The following is a 24817-nucleotide window of genomic DNA, read 5'->3' on the forward strand; positions in this document are numbered from 1 at the left end:
GTGATGAGTAAAGTGTGGATTTAGTTCTGCATACAAATTCTTTTCCATTTTCCCTGAAGCTAATAACACTCCTACTGAAGCAAATGGGAGTTACATAAGAATCTTACACTCTGAAAGAGCAATTGTTTTAGACAATGAGCAATCATAAAATTAGCAGTTCAGCAGTGTTTAGGCACATATTTGCCTTCAAGTGATGGCATAAATATATTTAATCTTGTAATCCATTTAAGCATGTACTTTGCTTTTAAGACACCAGATTTCAACAGAACCTTTAGGCTCAAAGGTAATTTGATGACCTGGTGCCACAAAGAATATTAATTAGTTTGTCTCCTGCAGAATTTCAAAAAAAGACATCCTGCTTCAGAAGATCTATTGAAACAAATATGCAAATATAAAGCCTTTAAAATGCCTTTGTTCACCCAGTTAAAGTGTTCATGGCACAAAAATGAACTACTAGGTCTGATAGGAAGATGAAGATGGTCTTAGGATGGTACAGCCTCTCTGTTTTCTGTTTTCTTTTTTCTTTTTTTTTAACCCATGTGAAACAAACTATGTCCAATCAATAGAGAAGTCTGCAACTTCTTACTGAGAAAAACACCACACCCAGTGTCTGTGGAACTGTAAAAAGCACTTGTGTTCAGAATTCCCACCTGTTTTTGTGCTTGGTTAGGAAGTAAAATGTACCTCTGCAATAAGATTCAGGTGAGTGTGCGAAATTGTGGAGAAGACAATAACTGACTTTAGTTTCAAGTTATGAATGTTTCAGTGTGGAGCTTCCTTGTGATAAAAGAAGCTTGGAGTACGAGATCTGCATTGGCAGAGATATAAATCTAAAATCATACTTCTAAAGAAAACGACATACTTTTAACATGAACTTGAAGACAATCTTGTATTATCTTTTAGGACCCAGTTTAGGACTATTTTACTCTAAACTGACAGCTCTGGCAAGATCAGTGCACTGAAGAAAACAACTTGACTGCTTGAAATTTAATTGCTGTAGCCCAAACTATTTCATGATTTCCCCAAAGCTATCTTAGAATTTTAGAATTTGCTTGGGGTTTTTCTTCATTTATTTCCTCAAACTTAAATAATGTAATATTTAAACATGTTGGTTTTTTTTTCTCTTTGTAGCCCTTGACTGATCTAAAAAATCTCAGAAACATTTAAATGAACTATTGTTATGGTTCAGGAGGTACCTTCTTTCCGAACAGCAATTTTCAAGCTCTTATGTCTTTCTAGAAAGGATAGTCTTTGGGCTGAAATCCATCATGTTTATTTCAGTGTGTAGCCATTTCAGAAAATATTCAGCACAATGTCAGGTGTATACATATTAACACATTTGAAGCTCACATTGCACATTGAAATGAGTGACTCCATGCATTTATATCAATTTTCAATCAAGCAGGCTTTTTCTTTTCTTAAATTGCTGGATTTATCTCTTTCTTTTAAAAAACATTTTAATATTGCACACACTCAAAAGAGACACAGAATGCTTTTCCATTTTATGTGCAGTTACTAATCACAGATTTTAAGAGCATGAGGAATATGTGCAAATATGTTAATACAAGATTAGTCATGAGATGTGGTGAGAACTTAAACGGCACTAGTTGGAAACTTATCAACTGAATTATGGTACCCACAGCAACGTTAAATTAGCGTATTATCCATATATGTGAGACATAAATACACAAAGGGACAGTTTATAGAGACATAAAATGTTACATACAAAGAAGATGATGACTTATTTAAAATTAGAGGTCCTGAAGCATCTATAACTTACCTAGGATTAGTTACAGCTACTTTGGGAACCGTAGCACTGAGATTTGTGATTTCTGTCTGATTACGTTCTGATGGTAGTGCACTTAATGCAGACTTTCCCCAAGTTATTATATACTGCAAACTTCTCTGAAAATACTTCTTGATGTGTTTATTAACTTAGGTATGATAAATAATAATTTACACTAGAAAAAATTCTGCTTAAATTTTATGGGCATTTTACAGTGATTAGCAATTCTGCAAGATTCAGAGAAGAAATATAAAACCCCTGTTATTCATCATGTAAAATGACGCCTAAAATGAAGCACAAATTAAAAGTCTTGTTAAAGAAAACTGAGAATATTTAATATGTTTTAGAGTAACCCACACTTTGTCCCTAGGAAGTTAGCTTCCACATATGCTTGCTTACTGGCTTTGACCAAAATAAGTTTGGGAAGAAATGCACAGTGCAAAGAAAAGTAAGCTCTCAAGTTTTCTGAGATCCAAATGCATTTCAGGCTCTATTTTCACTCAAATAAGCCTTTAATCAACTCTTGCTTAGGTGGGAGCAATCTCCATTTAGGAATTTTCTTTCCTTAAGTGCATTGTCAGTTTCTAGCTCACTAAGGGCCAGACTGCGATGACAGTATCAGGAATTAAGTACTACATATATTTTAAATGGCAATGGTAAATATTACAAAGCCTCAAAATATTGTGCACAATTAATGAAAACAACCAAAGAAAAGCAAAAAATATTGTTAGAGGATTTTTATTTTGCTTCTTTATCAACTGTCTTACTTTTGAAATATTAATGATTTTATTATTTCATAACATTGTTTTCTTGATTTTTTTTTTGTGCAAGCAATTCATAATCAATGAAGTGAGACCCATAATGAAGAGGATGATTTGTGCCAAAAATTACCAGTAGTTTATTTGCTTTAAAAAGACCTATAAATGCAGTGATTTTGGGGGAATAATAGGGAAGTTCTGGTTACACAAGCAATACTTACTTGGTACTTAGGCCACTGTAGTAATAACATATAAAAGTAAATCACTTGTTATTTCTTCCTTAGGGCGATTATTTGAATGGCACTAAATAGTATTCCTGCCTCTTATTTCTGGTTTTTATTTTCATCTTTCAGTCTAGCAGCAAAAACAGACCTGAAGGAAAAATCATTTAACCCATCCAGTTACTGTGGTTTAAATATTTACCAAGTGTGCAACCAACGCTTCTTGGCTTGCTCCAGTAGCACTCAGCATCTCCATAAGCTTTTGATCCATAACTAACTAAATCTGGATTTAACTGCTTAGCCACCATGGTTATCTAAAACTCTTCACTTGTGTTACCATAGGCTATTTTGATTGCAAATTCCATATCAAAAATAAAGTTGGATTCTGACTGTGAAAGCTTTAAAATATCAAATTATAATGGAAAAAATACAGTTAGAACTTTTTATGGTAATTTGTATTAAACACTAGTGAGGTTTAGCAAAAATCAAACAAATTCTAATTGAAAACACAGATACAGGACATTTTCAGTGTATGCTTCTCTTCAAAATTTTCTCAACCATTGTGTGCATGAGAATATTTATTAAATTATATATGGGGCTAAAAATATGTTAGCTATGGATTTACAATTTGGTGACAAAAGATTCTGAATAGGAAGTGAAAACCCCCTTACAGCTAGTCTGAGTGTTAGTGAAGAAAAAAATGGAAAGACAATGTTATAAAAAGAAAACAGTATAAAGGGTGTATTTCTTCTGTCTTTGAAACCTTATAAACACTGACACATTTTGATAAAAGTATTTATGTATCTGTATTATGACCTATCTATTAATTCTTGTTTAGAGGATGTATTTCCAATTCGTAGCATGACTTTCTGTTTTAAACATAGCTGAGCTTGCTAGAAGGTAAAATTAATGTGCTGCCTGCTCTGTCATCAGGCTCAGATTCAACCATCAAGGGCTTTAAGAAATGAATTTTACACTTGGAATTTTTTCTCAAAACTGTATTGTGCTTATGGTAGGGAGTTGCTACTGATCCTTAAACGTTCTTTCACTTGCATAACAAATGCACCAGCAATTGTGGTTAGACTGAAATTCAGCCTGGAATTTTATCTAAAAAAAGCTTGAAAAGAGTGAGGCAGTTGTAAGATTTCTTGTAGTGTCTCATTTCTACCATTATGAATACGTTATTCACAATACAACGTTATGCACAAGATTTTAGCAGTTTTCGGGTGTTTTGAAAATGGACACAAACTCTTAACCATAGCTTGAGTCTTTGCCTACTCCATATTCCCTCCCTAAGGAAGGATAGATTATGTCTAAACCATAAGTAAACATCATCTTATGATGGAGATATTGCAATATTCCTGAACTGTCTCTGCTTGTGCTCAGCTTTCCCATCCCATCTCTGAGCTGTTTTGTTTCTACTTTTTGCTTTTTCCTTTTTTGCTTTTTTTTGTATTGTCCAACCTCTTCTGTTAGTTTGAATTACCTTAAATTACCACTCATTTCCAATGAACATTGAAGATAATTAATTTCTTTCCTTTTAGTCATGACCACATTTTCATTTGGAGGTATTTCTTCTCTTTCTCTCCTATATCTTTTGCTCTTTAGTTACATCTTTATTAATTCACCATATTTCCTACGCAATTACTTATTATTATAGAGCTTTTCTGATGGTGCTTCAAATTGAACTCCACTTTGAGGCTTTTATGCCCAGTGATATTAAATCTTAAATTTAATGATGTAGATTTAATGTCAAAAATATATTATTCTTTATAGGATTTAGACAATATTTTTTTCACAATAGATAATAGCACTTATGTCTCAGATTCAGTGTGTAGTCCTCTGAGCCTCCTCCTGACCATTGCCTACCTACTTGTTTCTCATTGTATGTGTATTCAGCTTATTCCAGCTTAGACGTAGTGCTTGGTTCTCTCTCTGAACTGAATCTTGTTTTTCAAAACAGTTTTGTTGAGACAACTTTGAATTCTAATCCTGCCTTGCCAAATGCTTGCGGGTTGTCCCTGTCTGGCATTTTTTGCAAATTGAACAAATATGTTATTTCATTATCTATGTCCCTGATGAAAAATAGACCACACCCAGAACAGGAAGCTATGGAACGATACTAAATATATCCCACTTGTTTGATTATAAATTACCAATACCCTTCCAATAAGTTGTTTACATTCATGCTCATGTTCTACTCATGTAAAATTCTTAGCTGCTAGACCTAATTTTCATTTTGCAAACTTTTGAGTTTCAGCTCCTAGAAGAATGTTTATTTTTATCCAATAATTGCTTTCCTGATTAGCTTTTACAAATACTGCTCAGAATGCCCCAAAATGGGACGGTCTCTGGTAGATGCAAAGTTAGTTGCATTTATTATTGCCACAAAGGTCTGTGCTTTGGATGACTCTGCTGTATAAATGGGTCTTGTTTATTTTATTTTCTCAATTTCATGAATAGTAGGGGACAGTTTGTCAACTCCAAAGTGCCTTTGATTTTCTCAGTCTGTCCTTGTATGTGGAAGGAAATAATTCTGATACAACTTCTGAATACTGTGGCAAATTTTGATCGAGGTTGGAATTTTCTTTAGAAAGCAGATGTTTCAAAGCTTTAAAGTTTATTGATGATATATTCAGATAGGCCACTGCTAACTCAGCTGGTTTCATTTAACATAGCTCATGGAGGAAAGAAGCAAATGCTGAAGAATGTTTAAACAAAGCTCAAGGATTATTTGGTGAAAGCAGAAATAACTGGGTCCCTCTTGTGGAATAGATGCCAAGTCTTAAATTTCTGAAGTGAATATTTAACTTCCATTTTTTTGTGATATACTTCAGATCCTTGCTATTATGGCTGGAAATGGATCCACTCTTACTGGTTGCAAAAACACTAAGTCCAGCCTTGCACCTGTTTAAAATTTTGAAAATAATAGAGTATTAAAAAGGCAGCTTGTGAAGTTAGGAAATGAGAGAGTAGAAGGTTTTCTTTTGAGATCTGCCAAACTATTTGTGACAAAAGTGAGAAGCTCCAAATATAGCACTATTCGAACTTAACAGGTTGGTGCCTTTCAGGAAAATGTTAAAATAGAGCATTGTATTTTACTTTAACAAATTAATTCATACTTTGTACTTTAAGAAGAAAAAGGTTGAAAATCTGGAAATGCATTCCTAAAGTAACCCACGTAATCTCATAGCTTGCACATCAGAGAAGCAGCATTTTATAGTCATTTTGCAATGAAGTAAATGAGTGTCAGAAGGAACAAAGCTGCAGGGAGTGAAGTGTATGGAAAAGAGGAGAGGGAATTTGGGAATTTGCTAAGAGTGTCTAATTTTGTTTATGCTGGCAAGCTTCCACATAAACTCAAAATATTTTTGTTTATTTTTAGGGTCTTAAATAGGGCAAATTTTATGTTCTTAAATTACTTTGTACATATTTGCAAAATTTGCTCATGAATGCTGCAAGGGCTAGGTGTGTTTATAGGAATATCATTTTGTAGGTAAACATACATAAACATAGCAAGTGGAATAGTAAGCAGAAATCCCTGATCTTAATCTCAAGTGTGCCAAAAAAATTAGTTGTATTACATTTTTTTTATACCTAGGCTGTCCTCTCCCATGTGTGGTCTCTTTTTAATAGAATCTTTCAGTTCTAACTATGGGAAATCTATTTGGAGGGAAAATTAGAGCATGTAGTGACATGTAACAAAACTTCTTACTACTTAACTTTTGGGCTAACTGCTGTGTCTAATCTAAAAACACACAGCACTATTTCATGTTGTCATTTAAGCCATGTACAAAACACTGCATAGTGAATTGTTTAAAGTTTGTGAGGCTTTTTCTCTTTTCTTCATCACTTTTTCATAGGCTGAGGAATTTCTTGCCTACTTTAGGTTTGTATAATTGATTTTTCATTTTGAGCAGTGAAGAGTTAATATTACAGGATTAGCTGTATAGCTGATTCTAATTTCTCTTTCCTGTGTAGCTAAAATTTCTGTCTGCCTCTGTGATTTTAGTCTGAAATGTGTATATTACAGTATCTAGCTTTCAATGAACAAACCAGCACATTCTAAAAAAACTTCTGATGATACTAACAGTCAATACTGCTGACTGAACCAAAAGAATGTGATATTCTTAGGCCAAGTTAGTTGGTTTCAAGTCAGAAACATTTTGGAAACATTCCAAGAAATCAGAAATACCAGACACTTAAAATTCCAGTATCTCAAATAGGAAAAAAGTAGCAGCAGATCATATTTAAAAACTTCTCAGAAACTGCTATTCCCTTGGAAAAACTGGGAGAATTTGGATATCACAATCGGATATATAACGGGACAATAGTATTAAATGTAGCCAGGAAGACATCAATACCCTTCCATATTAAGATATTTTACTTACTGCACTTCCATTAAAAAACAGAGGAAGCCCCCTGCATTCATACCACATAGGCACATTTTTTTCTTCATGAGTCCACATCCTGAGCTTAATTGGCCACTGAAATCAGAACTAAATAAGAACTAAATAAAGATCTTTCTTTTTAATATAAAGGCATTCATTTCCTTTTAGCACACACATGCAAACATGTATATTCCCAGTGATGTATATATTTCTCTGTATTATAAGAATTCCCTATTCTCTTAAATATGGTGTCCTGCTGATGTAACATGGCCCACTTGACATAAATAGATGGGACATGTCACCACAAGGTGCGTCACTGTGGACATGGGAACAGATGTGCTGCTCAGAAATCTGTGGTTAAAATGTCTGTAATATGTGATTAAAGAAATATTTATTTTTCAAAAGTAAGAGATTTACTCCCCACAAAAATGTTGCTCTGGTAAATTCTGTGTCTTTCAGGACTTTATGCTTTTAATAACTATGGTGAATATTGTACCATAAAGCTCCTGTTGGTTAAACTGTATTGGAATCACGCTAGTATCTTTCAAAAAATTAAAGCCACCAAAATATATTTCAGACACTGGTGTAATCATTTGGGTCAAGCAGCAGCTTTTTTTTTTGGCTTAGGAAAATCCTCCTTCAAAGATAAGGCAAATTGAGCAAGAACTGTGGAATGGAGTTTAACTATTTCTAAGGAAACTTCAGCCCATTGCTTTCTAAAAAGAAAAAAAAAATGCTGCAAGTTTTCAGCAAGTTAATCTTTTTCCAGGATCTAAGAAGCATAAAACAAATTATTTTCTTTAATACCCCCCTTTAATAATCCAACATCATTAAAAAAAACAGTCATCCTCTTATTATCAATAATTCAAAGGCTTAGAGTCTATCCCTTTAATTTTACAATCCTGGCTTCTCAACAATGAATGTCATATGTGTTTTATAAATAAACTTAATGCAATCACTGCTTATATTTTCTTTATTACTCATAAGCAAAATTGTTACTTGAATGTGATTTCCAATGGTGCAAATAGTGGCTTATCTAACTATGGTTACTTTTGGAAGTAGGTGAACAGACAAAATTAGAAGGGGAAAAAATTTGAAAAACTGAGATTTCATATCTTTTGGAGGAAGAATATTGAGCTGTCCCTAAGCTCTCCAAGTGATTATAAAGAAAATTATTATTGTTTTTATTCAAGTTTATTAATACCTTACATTCTGTTCTCTTTGCTGCTTTGCACAGAAATACTAAAATACAGTTACTGGTTTGTGACCGCAGGAGTGACGAGCTGTAACCAGATCACGATGGCAAATATCATGTTCCAAGTTTGAAAAGGCTTAATGTAAAATAGTCATAGGGATTTACGATTCAGAGAGTTGTGCCCTAATATTGCTGGAAACAAAAAGAATTTTCATGTCCATTTTCATGTCCTTTGCCACAATGCCTGTTAAGTCCCTAAGAATGGAGTTGTCTTGCTTGGCAAGCAAAATACATGATCAGAGTTGTCTTTGCTCAGGAATGAAATTAAATGTTTCTTGCTGTGAAGAGTTTTCCCTTTATTCCATTGTTCAGATTGCATTGATTCAGACAAATTGATTGTCTCTGTGGTAAGAGATCCATGCCAAGCAATGACAAAAGTTAAGTCATCTGTAAGATTCAGACTGTTTTGAGTTTCTGGAGACAGATAAATTTCTGGAGGCATCACAACAACTGAAATACAGAGTAGGCAGTGGACTTCTTGATAGTACTGGCTATAAAATGGAATTAATTTCTTTATTTGTAATTTAGGATTTTTGTCATGTGGCTTTAATTTATGAAACTATGTGCAAATTGGTTCCTTAATATGGAATCTCTCTTCAGATCCAAAATTTTTATATACGCATAGCCAGATATTGGTAAAATTATGTTAAGCTTCACATTTAGTTAGATAAGGGATGCTCCAAAGACTACCTTAGAATGAATTACATCCAGAGATGAGCATTATAAGCAATGTTGACCTTTGAAGCTCATTTTAAACAAGTTTCATGTATTTTTACTTCACAATTTCTTTAGTGTGTTCTAATATTTGTGTTTTCTTGACAGAAATGTATTTTAAATAATGGTACTTACATGAACACACTGCAAAATAAACAATAAATGCAAACATTTCATGTCATAAGATTGTTTACAAACCATTTAGGTTGCCTAGATCTGGATTTTGATGTTTACAAGAAGCAAGCCCTCGATTTGTTTGCATTGAGGGAGTAGGTCTGAGGTAGGCAACATAAGCTTTCAGCAGGCATCTTACCTTCTGTGGACCACTTGTGTTCCAGGGAATTTCCCCAGGGACCCTAGGCTATAGTTTGGAAACCTCTTTTTTTAGAAGCTGAGAGTTTGTGTCACACATAAACTTTAAAAGAAGTCTTTAAGAAGACGGTATCTGTTTTCTGGTGAAAGAACATCATATCTTTCCTTAGGAACAAAGAGGAGGAAGTACAGCACTGTCTGAAAATATTCTCTGTTGTGCACAAAAATATGTGGCATCAACTTGAAGCTTTTAATGTGTATCTGGGATTGTGCACCAATTATTTATCTTTAGAAATATTTTTCTGGTTTTATTTCTTAACCTACACAATAATTCTGACCTCTTTGACCAGATGTCATGGTTTAAAACCAGTCAGGCAGCTCGTTCACTCACTCCTCTCCTTGGCCTCCCCCTACTCCCGGAGGGATGGAGAGTAGAACTGAAAAGAATGCAACTCCCATGGGTTGAGATAAGAACAGTTTAGTAACTAAGGTATAACATAAATCACCACTGCTATCACCAATAACAATGATAAAGGAAATAACAAGGGAAGAGAATACAACACCTCACCACTCGCCAACCAATAACCTTATTGTTTGAAAAATTGTCTAATGTTTTCAGAAAACCCCACATATCATCTTTTGCAGAGCTGCTGATTTTGATTTTATAGATAAAAATTAAGTTAAATCTTGAATGTTGATGTTTTCTGTAAATAGAATCAGAGAATCATAGAATAATTAGGGTTGGAAAGGACCTTAAGATCATCTAGTTCCAACCCCCCTGCCATGGGCAGGGACACCTCACACTAAAGCATCTCACCCAAGGCTTTGTCCAAACTGGCCTTGAACACTGCCAGGAATGGAGCATTCACAACCTCCCTGGGCAACCCATTCCAGTGCCTCATGACCCTAACAGGAAAAAAATTTCCTCCTTATATCCAATCTAAACTTCCCCTGTTTAAATTTTAACCCATTACCCCTTGTCCTGTCACAACAGTCCCTAATGAAGAGTCCCTCCCCAGCATCCCTATAGGCCCCCTTCAGATACTGGAAGGCTGCTATGAGGTCTCCACGCAGCCTTCTCTTCTCCAGGCTGAACAGCCCCAACTTTCTCAGCCTATCTTCATACAGGAGGTGCTCCAGTCCCCTGATCATCCTCGTGGCCCTCCTCTGGACTTGTTCCAACAGTTCCATGTCCTTTTTATGTTGAGGACATCAGAACTGCACACAATACAGAGCAGAGGGGCAGGATCACCTCCTTTGACCTGCTGGTCATGCTCCTTTTGATGCAGCCCAGGATACAGTTGGCTTTCTGGGCTGCAAGTGCACACTGTCGGCTCATGTTCATTTTCTTATCAACCAACACCCCCCAGTCCTTCTCCGCAGGGCTGCTCTGAATCTGTTTATGAGGTGGGTATCAGCCCACCTTACAAGTGTGTCAAGGTCCCTCTGGATGGCATTCCTTCCCTCTAGCATATCAACTGAACCACACAGCTTGGTGTCATTGGCAAACTTGCTGAGGGCGCACTCAATCCCACTGTCCATGTCACGGACAAAGATGTTGAACAAGACCGATCCTAACACAGATCCTTGAGGGACACCACTTGCTACTGGACTGCAGCTGGACATTGAGCCATTGACGACAACTTTTTGAGTGCAGCCATCCAGTTCTTTATCCACCGAGTGGTCCATCCATCAAATTGATGTCTCTCCAATTTAGAGACAAGGATGTTGTGTGGGACAGCATCGAAAGCTTTGCACAAGTCCAGGTAGATGACGTCAGAAGCTCTGCCCCTGTTCATCACTTGGGTAGCCCCATCATAGAAGACCACCAAATTGGTCAGGCAGGATTTCCCCTTAGTGAAACCATGCTGGCTGTCACCAAGCACTTTGTTGTTTTTCATGTGCCTTAGCATGCCTTCCAGCATGCTCCAGGATTTTGCCAGGCACAGAGGTGAGACTGACTGGTCTGTAAATCCCCAGGTCATCTGAAATGGGGGTTATATTTCCCTTTTTCCAGTCACTGGGAACTTCACCTGACTGCCATGATTTTTTAAACATGATGGCCAGTGGCTTAGCAACTTCATTTGCCAGCCCCTTCAGGACCTGCGGATGGATTTCATCAGGTCCCATGGACTTGTGCACGTTCAGGTTCTTAAGATGGTCTCGAACCAGATCCTCTCCTACAGTGGGCGCAAGGTCTTCATTCTCACAGTCCCTGCATCTGCCTTCCAAGACTTGGGTGGTGCGATCAGAGTATTTGACAGTGAAGACTGAGGCAAAGAAGTCATTCAGAACCTCAGCCTTCTCCAAATCCTGGCTAGCCAGTTCTTCTGAGAGCCTCCTGAGGGGGCCTACATTGTCCCTAGTCTTTTTTTTATTTGCTACGCACCTGAAGATTCCCTTCCTGTTATCCTTAACATCCCTAGCCAAGTTTAATTCTAAACTTGGGGCCTTAGCTTTCCTAACCTTGTCCCTAGCTTCCCAGACAACACCTCTGTACTCTTCCCAGGCTGCCTGTCCTTGCTTCCACCTTTTATAAGCCTCTTTTTTCCTTTGAATTTTCCTCAGGAGCTCCTTATCCATCCAAGGAGGTCTCCTGGCCCTCCTGCTGCACTTCCTTCTAGTTGGGATGCAACACTCTTGAGCTTATAGCAGGTGAGCCTTGAATATCAACCATGAGTCTTGGGCCCCCCTGCCCAAGACCTTACTAAGAAGGTTCCTGAAGAGGCCAAATCTGCTCTTTTAAAGTTCAGAGCAGTGAGCTTGCTGCACGCTCTTCTCACTGTCCTGAGGATCTCGAATTCCACCATCTTGTGATTGCTGCATTCAAGGCTGCCCTGGAGCGTCACATTTCCAACCAGCCCTTCCCTGTTGGTGAGCACGAGGTCAAGCATGGCACCGCTCCTTCTGGGTTCCTCTATTACTTGCAGGAGCAAGTTGTCTTTCACACAATCTAGGAACCTCCTGGATTGCTTGTGCTGGGCCATACCATCATTCCAAGAGATGTCAGGGTGATTGAAGTGCCCCATGAGATCAAGGGCCTGTGAGTGTGAGGCTTTTCCTATCTCTCTGTAGAGTGCTTCATCCACAGAGTCCTCTTGATCAGGCAGTCTTTAACAGGTCTCCACAGTAATGTCTTACATCGCTGTTCTCCCTTTAACCCTGACCCACAAACTCTCTGTGGACTGCTCACCTGTCCCCAGACAGAGTTCCATACTCTCCAGCCTATCCCTAACATAAAGGGAACTCCCCCTCCCCACCTGCTGGGCCTGTCTTTTCTAAAGAGCCTGTAAACTTCCATTCCAACGCTCCAGTCATAGGAGCCATCCCACCATGTTTCTGTGATGCCTATTATATCATGCCCCCGTAGACGTGCACACATCTCTAATTCCTCATTTGTTCCACGTGCCATGGGTGTTTGTATAGAGGCATCTGAGCCGAGCTCCAAATGAAGCTGGCTCATTGGCTGGAGTGGCTGGGATATCTCTGCACTGCTCCAGGCATTTATTATAGGTGCTGGCAACTGACTGGGTGTGTTGGGATGGAATGATGCCCCCCTCCCCCAACACATCTAGTTTAAAGCCTCCTTGACCAGTCTGGCAAGCCTCCTACCAAAACTGCTCTTTCCCTTCTTTACCATCAGACCAGCTCCACCAACCCCCACTAGACCTGGCCTACAAATTTCGGTCCTGTGTTCAAGACACCCAAACCCCTGACTATGACATCACCCTTTTAACCATTTATTAACCTGGCTAATCCTCCTAGTTTTTTTTAGTTCCCCCCCCCCCTTATCCTGGAGAATTGACGAAAAGACTGCCTGAGCTCCAGAGCCCCTGACCACCTCCCCCAGGGCTCTGTAGTCCTTCTTTATGTTCCCCAGGCTACTACTATCTATATCCCTAGCACCCACATGTTATCACCAGGAGTGGGTAATAGTCTGTGGGACTTAGTAGAGCAGGCAGCCTCTCTGCAACATCCCTGATCCGTGCCCCCGGTAGGCAACACACCTCCCTTGAGACGGGGTCAGGTCGACAGACGAGTGCTTCTGTCTCTTTCAGAGTCCCCTACTACTACGACCTGCCGCTTTTTCCTGGCAGCACCAGTAGAGATCTTCTTTAGCAGTGCATCAGCCAGTTGTTTCTGGTGCAAGCGCGTTTCCTCATTAGCCCCCTGCAGGACAACAAAGCAGTTCTGTGTGGGGACAACAGATTTAGGGGGAAGCCTCTTGCTTTTGATTGTCCTTTTCCTCCTTTTTTTGTTGTTTTTTTTTTTTTTTGTGACTATTTCCCAGCTTCCTGGGTTAATGGCCTCCTTCTTTCCTTCATGAGCTACAATGGATGCTTGAGGCCCCTGCTCAGTTTGGGCCAGGAGCAAGCATTCCTGCTTCCTCTCAGCTCCCCCAACATCTTGCAGTCTATTAACAGCATCCCGCAGCTCAGCCCCTGCTGCAGGAGGACCTCCACCAGGGAGCACCGAGTGCAGCCCTGCCCATTGTGCACCATTCCCTCACCAGACCAGTGCAGGCACTCTCTACACCCCGAGCTCTGCACTGCCGCCTCCGCTCTCATCGGCTCTGTCTGGGTGCCTACGCTGGCCACCGCCGGGGCAGCCAGAGCAGAGCTCCTGGACCAGGCCCTGGTCATACGACGAGTGCTCACCATCCCGCTCGAACTGCCTCACCACGCTCCCGGTCGCTCGCGCTCCCTGGGGCAGGTTTTTAACCAATCAGGGCTGGTGCCGCTGCTTCAGGCTCCGCCCCCTGTGAGTCAGCTGCTCGCTCTCGTCAGCTGAGCTGCCGGCTCCCGGGCAGGTCCTGTCGAGGACTTGAGGCTCCCTTGGTGGCCTTTGCCACTCTGAGTTGAGGCTCCTGGACGCTGATCTCCTCCCCGCTCCTGTGTTGAAGGCGTCCTCTCTTGAGCTACTCACCTTAGCAATTGACTATTCTATTTGTTGACTTGCTTGCCTCCTAAGTAGAAACGTGTAATTTCTTTGTAATTTTCCAGACAACCTTCTCACATACTGAGAACCAGAAGTTTTTCACAGACCATGCTTTGAGAAAGATATCGTGGAAGAACTGTAAAAAAAAATCAGTTATCTGTTCCAGTAACCCTTCCTTTTCTATTGACACACAGGTAAGGAAGCAAACAAACAATCAAGCATACTCTGGCAATATCTCTCTTTCAAGTTCATTCTCATTCTTTGAGATGTTGACCAGTTGATTTTGAGACAATAGCAATGCAGGTTAATTAAATACATTTTCTGATCTCTTGTTAATCAAAATGATACATGCATTGAAATTCAAGAATGTGTTAAGGATTAAATTAGTACTGATGTAAAGGGGACTGCAGCCATAACCTTAAAAACAACTATGCATATGGAAAGGTTCAGAAGTCTACGCTTTTTTGTCAGCAATGAAAAAGAGGAGAAATTGAAATATTTTCTTTTCTCTGCAAAACATTAAGCAGACATCACCTGCTAATATGACTAATATTCTAATCATGGTTAGAAAAGGATGAGGTTGAGTATGTGGTCACTTTTACAGGCTTTTCAGTCCATCAGTTTATAGTTTACTGAAACAGTTATAACAGGTATAGCAAACAGTAGCAGCTACAACATGATAATTTTGCTTACTCTCTCAAGGTTCTGAATATCTTGTTTAGCTTTCAGTGAAAATGATAACCTATCTGAATCCCCTTCTCCTCCAAAACAAACACCCCCAGCAAAAAAAAACAACCAAACAAAACCAACCAACCAACCAACCAAAAAAAAAAACAACCAAAACCAAAACAAAACCAAAAAAACAAAAACCAAAACCAAACAAACAAGCAAAACCAAAAAAAACCCACAACCCAGGAAACTCAAACCCAAAACTTACAGGTACAGCTGAAAGTAAATTAAGTTACATAAAAGTTATCTCATGCAATTCAGAAGTTAAGCTTCTAAGTCAAACAATCAAAAGGTATAAAATTAGAAAACTAAACTGTTTTAGAACCTTCACTTTGTGGTATGATACTTCAAAACAGCCCTATATAATTATTTGCTTTGACCCGGTTCAGAAAAAAAAATATGTTCTTTAGCCCATTTCAAGGCCCTTAGACATTACAGTCTGACCTGGTCTGTAAGTGATTTTTCTCCTTCAAGGTGCCAAAACAAAAGAGACATGGACTTTTAAGAAAGTGCTGTCAGCATCCTCAGGATGCAGTTTTTATCTTTAACTGCTCATTAAATGAATGCCTGTTCCTGGGAAACTCAGACTCTACTGACATCTTTATGCCTTTGTTAAGATTATAATCACTAAATTCATTCATTCATTCAGGAAAAATAGCATGTGACATGCGAGAATAATTACAATTAACCAACACAGCTTTAATTTGTATTATATAAGACTGAAATACTGAATGAATGATCAATCCCTGGTGAGGCATTATCATCAAATAAGTGTGAAGCATAGCTAAATAATGGATAAGTCAAGGAAATTACACTTAACTAGTGAACAATAGTTGAACACAAAAATATGTTCAGTATGTGAGACAGTAAATAATTCATTTGGGAAAATGGATGTTTAAGGATGTATCAGTATTTCTAAACATAAACATCATCCTTCCTAGGACTTTTTAGAAGACCTTGCCTCTAAAGCAATAATTTCTCCCATCCCTTCTTTAAAATAATTTGCAATCATATTCTATTCTGTCCAGTAAAGTTTATTGCGTTTATTTAGTCTGACCATATCTTTTAATGTCTATTCTCTGAATAAATCGTGGAGACCAAATTTTTCATGCTGATAATTAGCTTTGGCAATATAAGATTTGAATACTCTTTTACTGTTAGAAGATTTGGTACAATAGAAACAGGATATTCTCGTTTGCTTGGAGAAGGCAGCAACTGTGGAATAGCAGGTTAGTATTTTCTCACAGTCTGTGGCAGAAAAGGCATTGTATACGGTAATAATACTTTGTCCTTCTGCACATATTCTTCCTTACATTTCTGTCTGTGTAAATGCTCTCCCATCAAGATCACAACAAAAACCTCAGCTTCTCTCAGAAGTTCATGTGGTTCCCACATTCAAAAATAGGCCAGTTTGTCTTTAGGTCACTTCTCTGGCCAGCAATTGTTTATTTTACTTCTGAGTTCATAACATGAAGAATTCATAATAGAAATCTTATTACCACATAATTAGTACTGACTCCTGCTAACTATGCACTGTTTATTTACACTTATAAACTGTTCATAATTATTCTTCACAATGTTTTGAGTTACGAAAAAAAACAATTAGACCAAGTTGCCTGAATCTGCTACCCTAAAGTTTTACTTAAAGGTAATATTTGTCTCTTCTCAAGTACAGAAATTCATCACAACTGGTGCAGTTGTATTGTATGGGTCAAGACAAGGACAGTCATCGTGTGCATAGGCAGACTTTTTTTTTTCAGGCATGGACATCTGCCTTCTGGGATGACATTTTTTGATGGAAAAGGACAGAGACGGTGAATGAATCAGAGAGACAATCAGCTGGGGCCCTCACGGAAGCATAGCTACTAAAGTTTATATTTACCAGGCATCCAAGTGCTACTTGAATTATCTGTATTCCAGGTCAAATGTCCAGAGTAGGGTGAAGACTACAGTATAAAACATTTGTGCTTGTGACTTAGTCTGTAGAAGAACACAAATTCATAAGGAATTTTCATGAGAGTCTACTGTTGTTATGTGTCTGGATCCAGGCAGATCACCTAGACTTACTTGGCTGCACAGCACACAAGACCAGCATGTTTGGAATTAAATAACATGAGAGAAACTAAATCAGACTGATGACTTAAGAAATACTTTTCATGTTACAGGTTCAAATACATTTGGATAGTGCAAGCAGTCGCAAAGGAGTTGTGCTTGAATCTGATGCTTGAATGCTGTCAGGCCCTTGCTTTGGAGATCCTTGTCCTCACTCCTTGTAGTATCCAAGGAAGGGTAGCACTTTCAGAAAAAAAAGAAAAAAGGCAATTGCAATTATTTGATTGCAGGTACCCATCTGGCACAGATTGTGTGTCCTCAAGACTCACTCTTTGTCTTTTTATGGGTATAAAATGCTTTAATCGTGCACAAAGTTCTCACCAGAGCTCTGGTGTCCCTTTGTTGGGGTATGGTGCTGAGGAAGTTGGAGAATGCAGTCAATCTTTCTTCAGACCATTATCATAGGAGAGGACCTCCTACTTTTAAAGCTGATTTATTTTAACTGCAATGTAAGATTATATCAATCCTTGAAAGTAATGCTTATTGATAACTCATATGAAGATAACACACATGCTGTACAGTGTACCAATTTCAGTGCTGAAGTATCTTTTATCAGTGTTTCTTAAAAGCACGGAGGTGGAACTAGTTGCTTTAGGCAGACATCATTGGGGTCTTTAGTTTAGCAAGGCACAAATTTACCCTAAAATTAAAACTCAGTGCACTATTTATTTCTGCTGTTCATGAAGCTGTCAATAAATTCGCAACAACATGGTCTCTCTAGTAATGTTCCAATGTCAGCTGCTCTTGTGGCCAACTTTAACCTACTGTGAATAGGTTTCATTTAGTTTCCCCATCCTCTGTATACAGTAGGCTGACTATCCGGGAACCATATTTTATTTTCAGCTTCAGTTTCTTTTCCACTGAAAATAAAAACCAAAATTATATTCATCCCTCTGGGTTCCAGTGTTAGCATGCTTTAAAATAATATATTTGCATTTATATAATATCTGCCAGAGGCTTTGCAGAATCTAATACAGAGGTACCTCTTTACACTTCTCTGAAGAACCAATAAGTTGAAAACTAAGAACTGTTTAACTGGGCACAGAAATACTATACAATAGTTCCACTCATTGCATCCTGAAGTAATGGGGGGGGAGTATGAAGTCTTAAAAAAATGAGTCATATGGAAAACTACTGTATCCTCTGGGGGGTGCTAAATCTACAGGGCTCTGAATAAAGGGCAAGGTGCTGTGGTAGCAGCATGTACAACATACTTGAGTCTTGTACCTCAGAGTCCTTCCCTGTGAGCCGCATTCCTGCTGGCTTCCTCCTTTCACTGTGCATCATTTAAGCATTTCCTGGTACTGGTTCTTTCAGCTTTACACAGCCACGTCTCTATAGCCTATTTTATGTAGGGCTGGTTCCTGGCTCCTAATGCTCCCTTTGAGCTAATAAGAATTAATTATTTACATAAAGAATTCCCTCCCTTATAGGTTTAAGAGAGCTTTGTTCTCATAACAGGTCTGATTCTTGCTCAGATTATGAAAAATAAATACAGAAATTAGAACAATAGCTTGAGAGAGCTGAGGTAGGAAACAGTATAAATTTTCCCTATAAAACCTGTCTCAAATGACAGCTACAAACAGCAGTCTCAGATGAGTAAATATAGAGCATACATGGAAAATAAGATCATATCTCTAATGCACATGTGCACAACTCCCATATTTTGCTGTTTTTTTTCCTCAGTTGTATCATGACTATTGTATCTTTTCAACATGAACAACTGGGAACTTCAGCTTATGCCCATACCTCGCATCACATCCTAATCAGCAGACGGTTTTCTTAGTGTCAATGGAAGGAAGTTTACAAATCAAAGAAACAGTAGATGCTCTGTGGTTTCTAGTGTTTACAGAGAGATACTTGGCGGGCAGGCTTATGCTGTCAGCAGACACATGAGCTGTTAGAGCTGGCATGGGAAGGGTGCATGGGCTTATGATAGGATGTGAGGGGCTGAGACCTAGGGTGACTGGGGAAAGGTCTTCACCATGCAGGGTTGTCTGCAAAGTTGCTAAGGCAGAGTAAGATTTCTAAGGATGACTTCTGCTAACAGTGACTCCTTACCTAGGCATCTGTTCATCACCATCCTTACCGTTCTGTGTCCCAACAGGCAGAGAATGGAAAGAAGAGACAAAGAAACTGTGGCTTCCAGGGCAAATTCCATTGCAATCTTTCATGGCCATAAGGTGCAACGGCAGAAATGCCTGCTGTGTGCATGACAGGGTAAGTAGGATGTAAGAAAAAGGAGGAGTTGCCAGATTATTGCTGTTGTGCAAGCACTTGGAAACTCTGCACATGCTACAGAGGCAAGTTGTGGTTTAGGAAGATGAGCTGTTGCTGATACTGGAACAGGGCTCCTGCTCAGGAGAGTGAACTATGGCCATGGCAACAAATCCAGTGTCAGGGGAGTACAAGAAACTCCTTCCTTAGTGATTAGCATGTGTGTCTGAAAGATAAGACATTGCTATATTGATCCTTAATAACCGTTTTCCCCTGGCTATGACAGAAAGTATCTTCAACTGCAGAAACGCAAGTGCAGGTCATATGTGTCCAATACCATAGAAAGCCACAGCTTCCTTATTGATTTAAAGAACACAATGCTGCCCACAGTCACTTACGACACCTCCTGCAGTTCCCTCCGACACTCATGTGTACCTAAATATGGCATGTTTTCTATGTGCATCTAATGCACATCACCTCTTGCCTGAGAAACCTTGTCCTCTCTATTTATACTCAGTTTCATCCTTGCATTAGAAAACCTATTGCATTGCACCTTGGCATTAACACTCACAGATCTAAATGATCTTGGATCCCAGTGTCCACCAAAAAATCTACTGAATGCAAGAGGAAATGCAGGCAATCAGCAGGCCTAATTCTTAAAAAAAATGAGAAATATAAACCCACATGACTAATTTAGACAAGCAATATCAGAAATGAAACTTTTATTGCTAGGGAGAAGGTGGTGATACATATGACTGTCTCTAAATCTTATAGACGTTTTATTAAGAGCAGTTTTGCCCTACACACTAGCATCAATATGCTGACTGACTTTATTGACTTTGAAACAAATGCCTCCAGGGTTTTCTTTACCTATCACAGTGTAGTACAACAGGCATTTGTTGACCTAAATTTACCAAGCTAAATGCACATTTCTATGTATTATAATTTGTATTGCCTATATATTTGGATCATTAATATGGTGGCCAAGGATAACAGCAAGATCCTATAGACAAAACCAATGCTTATCTCTCATTGATATGAGATAGATGGGAAAAATAGTATGTGCTTCAATAGAATAAACAAAGTCTTTCAGAAAAGACACAATTTGAAATTGCTTCTATTGCATTAAAAAGTCCTGTCTAGAGGTTTTGTTCAAAATCAAATTGATGTGTTTTACATGGAAGTAAGGATTCTCTGAAGGTGGCGTTTTTTGGCTCCCTCTCTGCTTGGGGATGTCTAGTGATGCACCTGTTATAAAAGGGAGAGGGAAGAAAAATGCAGTATGTTTGGATGTAACATAAAAATTAAGCTGAGAAAAAGTTCTGCCAAAATCTCTGATGGAAAATGATAAATCAAAATAACAGTAAAAATCTTTTTTCCCCAAAATTTTCATTAAAACTTATATACCTGACTTTCAAAATGAAATTTATATGGTAAAAATGTTAGAAATTTGAGTTTTTAACTTTGGATTCCAGAAATAAATTTACCCTGCCTTTTACTATGAAAAAGGTGACTCATTGTCTGTCCATTCCAGACCTTTCTGATACAGTATCTATTAGTGGCATATCATAGTGAAAACCTGTGTTTAGCAAGCCAGCTTGCATTACATTTGCGAATGATCATGGCTAAGATCAGGAATGGTATATCAGGTATTCTGGGAAGACGCATAAGGCATAGGTCTGAGTTTTTTGAACTTCTCCTTTTTGTATTGCTCAAAGTGACACTAAAAAACCATTTATATGTAAAAATATCCTCCATTTGGTGGCTGAATTTCCTCTCTCCTTTTTCTTCCGTCACAGAAATATGTTGTCCTACATAGGCAATTTACATCTTAATTCCTAGTGTTATTTCCTTACACCAGGAAATATTAGAATCACAGAGTCATAGAATAGTTAGGGTTAGAAAGGACCTTAAGATCATCTAGTTCCAACCCCCCTGCCATGGGCAGGGACACCTCATACAAAACCATCTCACCCAAGGCTTTGTCCAGCCTGGACTTGGACACTGCCAGGGATGGAGCATTCACAACCTCCCTGGGCAACACATTCCAGTGCCTCACGACCCTAACAGGAAAGAATTTCTTCCTTATATCCAATCTAAAATTTCTGCTGTTTAAGATTTAACCCGTTACCCCTTGCCCTGTCACTACAGTCCCTAATGAAGAGTCCCTCCCCAGCATCCCTATAGGCCCCCTTCAGATACTGGAAGGCTGCTATGAGGTCTCCACGCAGCCTTCTCTTCTCCAGGCTGAACAGCCCCAACTTTCTCAGCCTATCTTCATATGGGAGGTGCTCCAGTCCCCTGATCATCCTCGTGGCCCTCCTCTGGACTTGTTCCAACAGTTCCATGTCCTTTTTATGTTGAGGACACCAGAACTGCACACAATACTCCAGGTGAGGTCTCACGAGAGCAGAGTAGAGAAGCAGGATCACCTCCTTCGACCTGCTGGTCACGCTCCTTTTGATGCAGCCAGGGATACTGATACGGTTGGCTTTCTGGGCTGCAAGCACACACTGCCGGCTCATGTTCATTTTCTCACTGACCAACACCCTCAAGTCCTTCTCCGCAGGGCTGCTCTGAATCTCTTCTCTGCCCAACCTGTAGCCGTGCTTGGGATTGCTCCGACCCAGGTGTAGGACCTTGCACTTGGCATGGTTAAACTTCATGAGGTTGCCATCAGCCCACCTCACAAGCATGTCAAGGTCCCTCTGGATGGCATTCCTTCCCTCAAGCTTATCCACTGAGCCACACAGCTTGGTGTCATCGGCAAGCTTGCTGAGGGTGCACTCGATCCTACTGTCCATGTCAGCAACAAAATTAAAGCAGTTTTGATTGTTTTTTTTTTGTTAATTCATTTTGAATGATTTCAGAAAAGTGTCGCAGTAAGAAGAAATGCTAGTTCTTTGGTATATTTTTATTTTATTCTGAATAATTCTTTTTCAATTTTTATCCATCTATTTCTATTTCTTTTGTTAAAAAATCATATGATAAGGCAATGAAGCTTGGTGATCTATTTATTTATCTATATTTTAACATTAAAAAAACCCAACCTTTTAGAAAAGATCTCAGTTATTAAAAACTCAGATCATTATGGAAAATTCTTTTATTTTGAGCTGCGTTTCCATCATTTGTAATACAAAATTCTTAGGCAGAATGGCACTGAAAAAGTTTCTGCTAAATTTTGTAAATACATCTAGTGACTTCAGATTTGGTTCTTTACAGAGTGCCTGTTGCTGAAGATAAAGTGAAAGAAAAAAAAAAGAAAACAGGAAAATTATTTCTAATGCTTACCAATATTCAGTGTAAATTCAGGAGATAAAAATGGTTTTTTGTTTACCTTGGGAAAATTTTAATACCTTAAAGGTAAAAGCTAAATCTCTGTTAAATTCTTTTCTGTGTTTTGATTTGGTATGTCTGAGATTAAATTTTCATAGCCTCTCTTCCTGTGGCAGTATAATTTCATAGCCTCTCTTTCACTCCTCTCTTCCTGTGGCAGTATAATTTTGACTTGAAGAGTGCATCATCAACTCAGCCTTGAACAGCCTACAGATGGACAGTGACAGGAGTGCTTCACTGGGCATCAGCGATGTGAGTGGATTTCACACACATCCTGAGGTAAATATGATGTGGTGAAGGCCAAAAACCTCCATAGCATTTCTTCTACTCAGATTTTAAAGAAAGTGGGAAGGAGCATTTCATTAGGCAAGGAATTCATTCTTATTCCTTAGTTTAATTTTTCTCCAGAGGATACGCAAACCATTCAGGGTAGTTAGGGGGGGGAAAGTTTTATTTTTGGGCTGCAGCTAAGCTTAGCCCTCTGAGAAAAACTGCAGAACTGCACCACTCTTTTCAAAGTGGATGCTTGTAGATTCAGGGTTAACTCCACAAGAATGTATAGTGAAAGTTTGTTATGTTTTGAATTTTTAAATTGGTGGATGGAAGATGGACCTCCTATACAGCGACATTTTGGGGGTTCTGAGAATTTTGAACAGGTGAAAGATCATGTTAAAATACATAATCTTGAAACTCATGAATGGGAAGGCCTGTTCCCTTTAATAACCTGGGGACGAGTGTATGCTTGTTTCTCCACAGATAAGGGCCCTGTTGGGTCCCTGCACGATGGGCTCGTCCTGCCTTGTCTTCTGTCTCTTCATCACAAGAGGACTGACCCTACCGCTGTTTCTTGCCCAGCCAAAAGGGAATATCTGTAGCCAATGTGACAGTACAAGACACCTTGTGCCTGCTGGTTGCCATAACTATGCATCCTTTCAGATTGCTGTTGGAAGCCTCAAATCCTGTGGGCATGTGGGATAGCTGGGGGGTATAACAACACAGTTGCAAGAAATTGATTTGTTAAGATCTGTAAAAATGGATATGTATCTGTATTTTCATTATATAGTTTGAAACCATTTGTTAGCACAAAATGTGCTGTTTATTTGCTAGCCTAGGAGCATGAGTGAAAAAAATGCATTAAGAATGTTCGTTTTGTTAGTTTTTATTAGCTTATACAGTTTCTTATTAATCGAGCCTTAAGCAGGTGTTGATAGTGAATATACAAAACAAAGAAGGGGGAGATGTGGGGAGGGAAGGCAATAAGATTTGCATGAAAAAGATTTTGGGAATGAGCTCTGAGGTCTTGGTGCTTGACAAGCCCTGGGGCGATGAGTTGGAACCTTGAAGGACAGGAAAGGTAAACAAGCAAGCCTTGGGAGGATGGGCCAGAATGTAGTTGTGGCTGGAATCTCAGTTGTAAGGCCAGATGATGTGGGGGTTGTGAGAGGGTCTGCAACATTGTGATTGGACTATTTACCTGGAGAGTTTTACAGGGGCCAGTGAGATTGAACGTTGTATGTATGTGCAGGTTGGGGAAGTTCCGAACAAGGGGATAAATAAATGAGGATTTGAGTTTGCGTCAACTTGAGTCCGTGTCGTGATATGCCACAGTAGTTGTTCATAGTTGTAGGCACATGGGAAATATGAAACATTTCCATAGGTCCAGGTAGTCTGAAAAGACATTTTCTGATCAGAGTTTGTATTTAGACACATTGGAGACCTCTGGGCCATACCCTTACTCGCTGCCACCAAGTCTCACAGACTATGGCTGAGCAGGGAAACAAATGCTGCCCCTGGGCTGGCATCCTCAGCCAGTACATAACTGACAACTACACAGTAAGTACAAGCTGCAGTAGGATAAAAGGATAAGGAGTATAAAAAGTCTTGATTTGTATTTAAGATCTCAGGGTAAATCTGCAAGGATCTAGTTGTGAAAATACATCTCTTACGCAAAATTTTTTTTCCTGCTCTAAAAGCTTCCTATAGAAGACAAAGATATTTCATCAAAGGGAAGGATTTCATGCTCTATGAGATCATTTTTCTGAGATATG

The sequence above is a fragment of the Pezoporus wallicus genome, unplaced genomic scaffold (assembly GCF_028554395.1).
Source record: "Pezoporus wallicus isolate ANWC-B61680 ecotype Strahan unplaced genomic scaffold, APGP_CSIRO_Pwel_v1 contig_4131, whole genome shotgun sequence".
Classification (NCBI taxonomy): domain Eukaryota; kingdom Metazoa; phylum Chordata; class Aves; order Psittaciformes; family Psittacidae; genus Pezoporus; species Pezoporus wallicus.